Source organism: Echinops telfairi, unplaced genomic scaffold, assembly GCF_000313985.2.
Source record: "Echinops telfairi isolate 266 unplaced genomic scaffold, ASM31398v2 ScPeMD7_1;HRSCAF=3_0, whole genome shotgun sequence".
NCBI lineage: Eukaryota > Metazoa > Chordata > Mammalia > Afrosoricida > Tenrecidae > Echinops > Echinops telfairi.
The window spans coordinates 74,679,858-74,689,854 of NW_022103896.1; the positions used below are offsets into that span (position 1 = coordinate 74,679,858).

The following is a 9,997-nucleotide window of genomic DNA, read 5'->3' on the forward strand; positions in this document are numbered from 1 at the left end:
AAAGAAACTCACATGGGCAGGTCTACCCTGCCCCATAGGGTCTCTGTGAGGTGTAATTTATTGGATGGCTGTGAGTTTGCATTTGTTTTGTCTTGTTTAATTCTTCTGTGTTAAAACGTGTGAACTCCCTTGAGGGAATATTATTTGAGTTTGGGGAACAAAAAGATATCTGAAGGGCTGGGTAGATGGGGTAAGATTTCCCAATGAGTTCATATAGGACAGCCCTCAAAAAATGAACAAGTGCATTGTTTCCATGGGAAAACATCCTTGGTACCACTTTCCTGGCTTTTTCTCACAAATGCAGATCAACTTTTCTTAAAACTACTTCTTAGTAAGCCCTCAAAATCAACTTTCTTAAAACTACTTCTTAATAAACCCTCATGATCATCGTATATCCTTTAAAAATAGCTATCAAGATCCCCCGCCCCTTGAGAATCCCAAAACACAGTGGTCGCAGCCTTCTGCGCTAATCTGCCTTGAGTTTAACTGGCTCAGAAGATCCCTTCAGAAGCCATTGTTTTGATTGAACCTTGCAAACAGGGTCTGTAAAACACTAATACAGGGGACTGATCCATATTGCCATCCCATGACTATACAAGAGTGCGACATCCCAGAAGCAGAATCCCATGACCATGAAGAAAAGAGAGCCACCAGGGGAGCACGTGTGAGATCTCTGCCTAAAGTGGGCGAGGGACCACAGCATTCTAGACCATGAGAGTAGAGGGGCAGCAAGGCAGATCTGTGGTTGGGCGTCCTGACTCACAGAGGCAGAAGCTGAGGAACCATGTGGCCTAAAACTCAAGGACCAGAGAGACATGCATGCCAGCATGGCTGACAAGAAGCACTGCAGATAAAAGAACTACATCCTTGCCGTGTTGTAACCTGTTAGTTTTCCTAATAACCATAATTATGAGTATTGTCTGTGAGTTTTGTGTGACTATTTGAATTCTCAAACTCAGCAGAGAAATAAGAGTGTCTTGAGAAAGGTGAGTAGGTTAGAACAGGGTAAAGAAGGATGGAGTGTGGAGGCATGCCTAACATCTGCCATACAGATATGGAAAAGGATTCTTCTTTTCCTTGGTTGTAGTCTTGTGAGAGGCCTGAACCAGAGGCACCTAGCTAAGCTGCACCTGGTTCCTGATCAATGGAAACTGTGAGTTAAAAGGTGATTATTGGTATAAGCCAGCAGTTCTCAACCTGTGGGTCATGACCCCTTTCGAAGTCAAACGATCCTTTCACAGGGGTCGTCTTAAGACCATCAGAAACCATATCCGATGGTATTAGAACCTAGACACCACTCTTCTATCCATCTCCTGACAGGTCCACCCACATGCAGATACGCACGTACCAGTACCCGGAGTGAAGACTGTTACCCATGCTTCGCTTCAAGACAAAATTTCATTTATTTATAATTAGAAATAAATATAGAAGACTGTTACCCATACCACGCTTCAAGACAAAATTTCATTTATTTATAATTAGAAATAAATATTTCACAATATATAAGTACATGTTGTTTTTGTGATTAATCCCTATGCTTTAATTATGTTCGATGTGTAACCATGAAAGTACATCCTGCATATCAGATATTTACATTGCGATTCATAACAGAAGCAAAATTACAGTTATGAAGTAGCAACAAAAATAATTGTATGTTTGGGGATGACCACAACATGAAGAACTGTATTAAAGGGTCACGGCATTAGGAAGGTTGAGAACCACTGGTTTAAATCCTTTGGTTTTGAAGTTATTTGTTGTACACAGCGATAGCTAACTAATAAAATTTTCACTGATAAAGTGTTTGTCATCGCCCCAAAATGAATGGCACTTATTTGTAACATGCATACACTTAGACCCCACCCACCCCTCCCCCTGGTCCTATCCCAAATCTTATGTGATATCCTATATAACTAAGCTTGGAAACCATTGTGGAAGCTATACAAGTAAATTAATTTGGAGATATTAGAAGAAGGTATGTATATACACACACACACACACACACATATATATAGTTTTTTAAAGTATTACATATATAATTTTTAAAAGTATATTTGATCCTGGAAATCGTTACCCAAATTCTTGACAGAATACAGAAAAACTGAAACTTCATTTGTTAAATACAGTATTTACTGAATAGAGCAGGGAAAAAAAACATAGCTTTCTCTTATTCCTAATTCACTCTGGACTGGAAAGAGACATAATCTTTGTATGCCTTCACATTCCCAAGAGGTACTTACAGGCCTATACAGCTATCCCCACCCCCTACAGCATTTACTGAGACAGCGAGCCATTACCGTTGTATATACTGTGGTGGTTAAGTGCCATCTAGTTGCCTCCGAGGCCTGGGGACCCTGTGTTCACAGAAGGCAGCACTGCTCCCCACTGCACCACCGCACAATCCGTCCTGTGTGTGCCCATTGTTTCAGCCTCTGTAAGTCTCTCCTCGAGCATCTTCCTGGTTTTCACCCAGCCCTCTACCGAGCATGACGCCATTCTCCAGGGTCTGGAGAAAGTGTATATTATTTATACAAAGGTAGCCAAAGGATGTCGTGAGCTTATTTCCTCGTAGAAATTTAATAAAAAGGTCAGGTTCCCCTATATTCACATTGATAGATGACAAGGCAGCATACTCTTATAGCAGAAATGTGGCCAACCGAGTCAGAGACGCCCATGATCAAAATGTGTCCACTACGTAGCAGCTTGTTGGCCTTGGTAATCAAGTCACTCTCCCTGGTTCTCATCTCCTGGCCTGGAGAGTGTCAGCATCAGCCACTTTAAAGGGTAGTCATGGGCCAGTTGTGCAATGTTTATAAAATGTGAAGGCCAATGCCTGCCTTATCATAAGAGCCCAATAAATAATAGCCAGGAAGGACATGCAGCTAGCCCGTGTGGTCAAGGCCAGTGTTAGGAAGATAAGGAACAGACAAATACTCATATGTCTCAGCCAGTTCTTTAATTTTAAGTTTAATGACAACCCCATTGGACGAAATGTGTTGAATAGTCTAACTGACATTTCTGGGTGGTCACGGATCTCAAGACATTGCATTTCATCTCACTCATTGCAATCTCCACGATGTAAGAGACTTTATCCCACTTCCTCCCTGTGTGCCCATTGCTCCTCTTTTTCTAACCCTTCTGAACCCTTGGGCAAATGCTGCCCTTTTGATCGCAAATTGTTGATTCTTCTCAGGAGTGTTACTGTTCCCTTGATAGGTGAATTCTTTGCAATTGAGCCAAAGCATGTTTTCAGGGCCATAATCTCTTAGATAATTCCCCCAGTCTGTATCTGATCAGTGAGCCTGGTATTTTTTATGATTTTGAGTTTTGTTCCACATTTTCTCTAGCTCTATCCAGGACTTTCTAATGTGACCCCTTTCAGAGCAGTCGGTCACGGTAGCCTGACAACATCTACGTCTGGTCTCAGGAGCCTGCAGGGTGATGTTCTTGTGGCCCATTTCGGGCATTAGACTAAATGTTTCCATGTGACTTTGATTTTTCCTCACTCTTCTCTCCTTCAGACAGGGAGACACACATAGTTACACCATATATGGTTTTTCATGAGCTTTTTCCCAGTCACTGCTCATGAAAGGAGGATGTAGAACATTGTCTTCAGTTTTGTCATTGACCTTGCTGGCCCTGAGACCCTACCACCCTGGTAACCATCAAGGAATATTTTTTTTTAGTGTGGAAACCTCTTCCAGACATTTTATAATAGTGGTCTCATACAATAGTGTGACTATTTACACTCAGTATAATAATGCCAAGGAGGAATTCTGGTGGAATTGTGGATTACACATTGAGCTGCTAACCACAAGGTTAGTGGTTTGGACCAACCAGTTACTCTGCAGGAGAAAGATGAGGTTGTGTACTACTATAAAGATTTGATGTCTCAGAAGTCTAAAGGGGTAGTTCTATTTTGTCCTATAAGGTTGCTATGAGCCAGAACAGTGAGTTTTTTCGCTTTTAATTTTAATAATAGTGCCCGTCAGTTCATCTATGTTATGGGGCATTTTGCAGATTCATCACTTGTCTTTAATGTTTGGTAGTATTTTATTGTGCATATACGCCGAAGTTCAGATACTCATTCTTCCATTGATGGACATTGAGGTGGTGTCCATCTTTCTGCTATTGTAAATAATGCTGCAATGAACATGCATGTGCACATGAGGGAACTTCAAAACGTTTTGGGGGAAATTTCATGATCTTTTCATTTTATTTTCCCCCAGACGTTTGGAAGCCACCTTGTTTATCTGTGAGTGGTGCAGCTCTTGCTTCTCTGGGATACGCACCAAGTAGAGGGATTGCAGGAATTTCCAGCTCTTAAAGGGCACATCATACCGTTTTCGCAGTGGTTGTAGCATTTTACAGTCCAACAGCAGTGCATGAGGGTAACTTTTAAAGCATCTAATAATAATGTAACCAGGACAAATGAACATGGTGACCAACAGAGAATTGCCAGCTCTTTTCATTTCATCATATACTATTGAGTAAACTTGGGTATTATGTGCAGTGAAGCTATCTTCTTAGATCAGTATACAAAGACTTTTTTTTTACAGTTGTTTCTTTGAGTCAGTATCTAAAAAGAGCCACACATAACATTTGGAAACTAGGTCTCAAGTCTATTTTAATCTACAGATCTGTCCCCCCACCCCCGATTCTCTTGTTGTTGTTGTTGAAACAGACTTTTGTCCTGTAAAAATGTCCCATATTCAGGGTGATTGCTATTCTGTGGTGGCATTTAATACATTCTTGTATCTCCTTTTATAATGGTGTCATGTGATTTGGGCTCAATTTTTTGCCACAAGTATTTCACAGGTAGTGATGTGCACTCTCTCCTGCAGGAGCCATGTGACATTCATGCCTCTGCCTTGTGGCATTAGCAACTATTGGTGATCTTATCTTAGATCCAGGATCTCATTGAAGGTATGCACAATGGTGATAGGCTGTTTCTCCTTTTTATTTCTTGTTGGATTCATGAGCTTGACTCCTGCTTAGAGAAAAGCAGGCTGACTGCTTGTTGCTTACTATTACTAATTTTCAGAATGGTTATCCAGTTAATGATTTTGTGAACTTGAAGGACAGGTCACATAAGAAAGGCAACGCAAATGCTTGACGTGATTCCCTCGCTTTATTTCCTAATTTTCAGAAAAGTGAGTCTATTGACTTCAAGATCTTTAAAGGTGGGCAGTGATGGGTTTTTTCTTCCTTATTTTTTTTCCTTCCTTGTTTTTCTTTCCTTTTTTTAGGTAAGCGGAATCACTCATGAATTTAATCATTATAATTAGTTTTAATCTAATCTTTCTTTAAAGAACCTTTTATTGTCAACTAGGTGAAGGTTTACAGAGCAGACCAGTTTTACATTCAACAGTTCATACACACTCTGATCCAGCTCATCCATTGCACTCCCCACAATGTACCACCACTTATCCCACTTTCTCCCTGTGTTTCCTGTTTCCATCCCCTCTTCTGAACTTTGTCCCTGGCTAAATGCTGCCCTTCTGCTCTCACATGGCTGAATAGTCTAACATGGAGAGGAGTTCCGTTTCAGACCCAAAGGATCAAGTCTTGGGGGTCACACCAGTCTCAGTATGACCTGGTGTCTCTCTTGATTTTGAGTTCTGTTCCACATTTTTCTCCGAATCTACCCCAGACCTCCAAATGGGATCCTTTTCAGAACACCTGGTAGTAATAGCCAGGCACCAGCTAGCTCTTCTGGTCTCCAGTTGTAGAGACTGATATTTGCATGACCCATTAGTCCATTGGACCACTTCTTGCCTCTGGACAGGGAGACCAATAGCTGCACGGTGGATGGCTGCTCTCAAGCTGCTCACCAAACTAGAGTATAGAACACTTTTTTGCAAACTATGCTATGCCAATCAACCTGGGTGTTTCCAGAGACTAATGTCCTAGTCTCCCAGGCCCAGCAACTCGTTCCCTCAAGGTGTTTGGCTAGGTCTAAGAAATTTTTGTTACTTTATCTGATCTTTCATGGGGAGCCAATATTTTTATTCAGAGGTGTGGGACTGCATTTACATTCGTGAACCATTTTCTAAACACTGGGCTAGGTGTGCTCACCTGCACTGTTTTATTTACTGTATATACTTGTGTATAAGCCGAGTTTTTCAGCACATTTTTTATGCAGTGTCTGTGGTCAAATTAAGTGCCACGGCTGATATTCGGGTTGGCTTATACTCGAGTATATATAGTAATCCTCACGTCAGTCTTAGGAGGCAGGGGCTGTAACCCTGTTTTACACAGTGGAAGAAATTGAGGCTCCTGGGAGTCAAACAACGAGTCCAAAGACACACAGCAAGTGGTCAAAGTCAGATTTACCCTGAGCTGCATATCGTACATGTAGCTTTTTTGAGTGAAATCACACAGGCGCTGCGTCCCTAAAGGGGGCCCATGGAATATCACCACCACCACCCCCCACCCCGTTTCCTTGTCTTACCTCTTATATATCCTCCTCATACTTATCTGCTTTTTTCTCGTTTGTCACCCACAAAAATATTTCCCTAGAACTGAATTTAAAGTACTCCTTTGCCAAATGAAAATAGAGCCCCGGTGGCACTGTCAGGTCGGCATTGGTTGGCCTACTCACCACGAAGTTGGCCCCTCATACCCACTGAGCACCCCACAGAGAAAGATGGGGCTGTCTGTGCTCTTGAAGATTGACAGCCTCCGAGGCCCTATGGAGGGTCACTATGAGTTGGAAGCAACTCATTGACAGTGGGTTTGGCTTGCCCTCTAAAGAGCCCTGGTTGCATGGTGTTTAAAGCCCTAGACTGCTGACTGAGCAGTCGGTTATTGGAACCCACTGGCTACTCTAGGGGAGAGAGATGTGGTAGTCTGCTTCCCTACAGATCATTGCTTTGGGAACCTTCTGGGGCAGTTCTAGTCTGCCCTACAGGGTCCCTATGAGTTGCTATCAAAAATAGCAATGGGTGATATGGTGTCTGTTTTATAGCGGAACTCTTGCTATTTGGATGTACATTTTTATTGCATGTGCATTTATGATTTTACCTGAATATAAATTTAGCCTGATGTGTATAAACCGGTATCATCACCTCTGGTAAAATTTTATATTTTTACTTTCTTTGTGTGGTTGGCTCTTATGTTTCCTAGGTCCAATCCTATCCTTTCAGGTAATAGATGCTGAAAACCTAGATTCTGTCTTTTTATGTGTCTTCCTTGTCCACGAGTAATGTAAAGACTCGTGAGAAGGAAGCCCGGCGGCGGCGGAGTGGGCGTGCACTGGGCTGCTAATGGCAAGGTGAGTGGTTGGAAGCCACCAGCTGCTCTGCGGGACAAAGATTCACGAGAGCTTCAGAAAGCTTATGGAGAAGTTGAATTCAGATCATGGAATTTTCCCATGGACTCATTGAAGCCCCTGTGTATATACTTAAATAAACATTTGTAGGATTTTTTCATTACTGTTTCAAAATATAGGATCATATATACAGTTTCCAATATCTTACTTTTATCATTTACCATTGTGGAAATTTCTCCACATCTTCTTCTCCAGCTCTAATTTCATTTTCCTTAAAGGTTACGCCCAGGGTCTCTAGATATATCATAAGACATTCCACATTGATTTACCTTCTATGTTTTGTTGCCACTATGAACAATGAGCAAAGAAGACCACAGAATAATTGGTATGCTTGAATTATGGTACTGGCCAATATTATCAAAAGTACCATGGACTGCCTACAGAACAGACAGGCTTGCCTTAGAAGAAGTACAACAGACAGAATGTTCCTTAGAGGCAGGGATAGCAAAACTTTGTCGCATATACTTTGGACATCCTATCAGGAGAGGCCAGTCCCTGGAAAAGGACATCATGCTTGATAAAGTAGAAAGACAGTGAAAAAGAGGAAGACCCTTGATAAGATGTAGTGGCATAGTGGCTGCACCAGTGGGCTCATAGCAATTGTATGTCGAAGGAAGGACCAGGCAGCATTTCCTTCTGTTGTCCCTAGGGACTCTATGAGTTGGAACCAACACAGTGTTACCTACCGACAACAATCGAGGAGCTAGATTGACACGATGTCTGCAACGATTAACTAATATAGCAGTCCTTGTCAGGTTGGCCCAAGCCCAGGCAGTGTTTCATTCAGTTCTGCATAGCACGGCTGTGCGTTGGAAAGAACTTGATGGCCCCTAGCAATAATGAATAATGTGCAAGACAAAGAAAGAAAGAAAGAAAGAAAGAAAGAAAGAAAGAAAGAAAGAAAGAAAGAAAGAAAGACAGAAAGGCCTTCTAATCCTGCAAAGAGTTACTGTCTTGGAAACCCACAGGGGAAGTTCTATCCTGTCCTATAGGGTTGCTCTGAGTCCAAATTGACTCCATGGCATTGAATTTGTTTTGTTTGTTTTAACAATTACATGAACAGTGCTCAAATAAATATCTCAATGTTACATATTATGGTACTTTCTATTTTTATTGATTTTTGAAAATGGGATTGCTAAGCAAAAGGAGATGTGCTATTTTAATAATTGATTTTGTTCTTTAAAAGGCTGTCATAATTTACATTTCCATAGCAAGGTGTGAGAAATGTCTGCCAGCAACAGTTTATCACTTGGTGTTTTCTAGTCTGATCATAATTAGGTAATTATTCTCATTATGTCAATTGATTTGCATTTCCATTATTACAAATGCGTTAAATGTCTTTGCATGCATTTTGGCTAAATGGATTTTTCTCTTTATTAAATATTCATTTATATCCTTCCTCCTGTTTCCACAGGGTTGTTTATTTTTCTGAGTATTTATAATCACTCTTTGAATATTGCGTATTGTGTCAGTCTGGGTTGACTAGAGAAACAAATTCATAGACACTCATGTGTATAAGAAAGAGCTTTATATACAAGAACAATTGCATATTGAGAAAACATCCCAACCCAGTCCAGATCAAATCCATAAGTCTGATATTAGCCCATATGTCTGATACCAGTATATAAATTCCTAGTCAGACTCACAAAAAAACATGCAATGACACCAAATGCAGGAAGATTACAGGCCAGTGGGTGAAAAGTCTTGTGGATACAGTGGCAGTAGAAGCATCTCGGTGCTGGGGTGGGTCTCCACATGGCTCCTCCAGCCCCAGGGCTCTGGTTGCATAAGCATGGCTCCATCAGGCTAATTGTCAGTAATGTCTCTCAGGGAGGGAATCTGTGTCCTGCCTCCAACAAGCTATTTATTTACTTAGCCCCTCCAAAGCTGCGACCTGATTGACAGGCTAAACTGCACCCCATTCACTCATAAGTTTCAAACTGACAACAGGTTATGTAACTACCATACCTACTGAGTTGCAACTATTTCTCACACATATATTGTCTGTTGCCATTGCTTGTTATGTTTTACCAACAAGAATTGTTTTATAAAACAAGCCAAGGGAAGGACATTATATGCACCACCTTTTGATGAGGGATGGAACAATTTTAGGAGTGCATAAAGAAACAGAAGATCTGTATAATATTAACCATTTGGTCCTAAGAGACTTAGAGCACGCCACCCAACAGTAGCTTGGTACACACTCTTCTTCATTGCACGTGTGTTTGGTGTAGACTATTTTCCGACACAAAGTGAATTGCAGTAAGTTTAAAAAGATTGAAACCATATAAACCACCTAATCTGACCATAATAGAGTAAAGCTAGAAATCAGTAACGAGAAGAATAAGGAAAGCCAAATCTATGTATGGAAACTTAATCACTATTAAAATTATAAATCCATTGAGTTATCGAAGAAACCAAAAGGAAACTTAGAATCTTTTTAAAAAAATCATTTTATTGGGGGCTCGTACAATTCATCACAATCCATACATCTATCCATTGTGTCAAGCACATTTGTATATTTGTTGCCCTCATCATTCTCAAAGCATTTGCTTTTTACTTGAGCCCTTGGTATCAGCTCCTCATTTTTTACCCTCCCTCCCTGCTCCCCCCTCCACCATGAACCCTTGATAATTTATAAATTATTATTATTTTGTCATGTCTTAC

At 41.0% G+C, this 9,997-nt stretch overlaps 1 protein-coding gene across 1 annotated transcript in view; it reads right to left on the minus strand.

Moving 5' to 3' along the window:
- MTFR1 (mitochondrial fission regulator 1) overlaps positions 1-2,337 on the minus strand; it is a 58,610-nt gene extending 56,273 nt beyond the window's left edge. Inside the window, exon 1 of the mRNA XM_004697542.2 lies at positions 2,295-2,337. The gene's annotated coding sequence lies outside the window, so the exon portion shown is untranslated. The remainder of the gene's footprint in view (positions 1-2,294) is intronic.
- Positions 2,338-9,997: the final 7,660 nt, after the last annotated feature.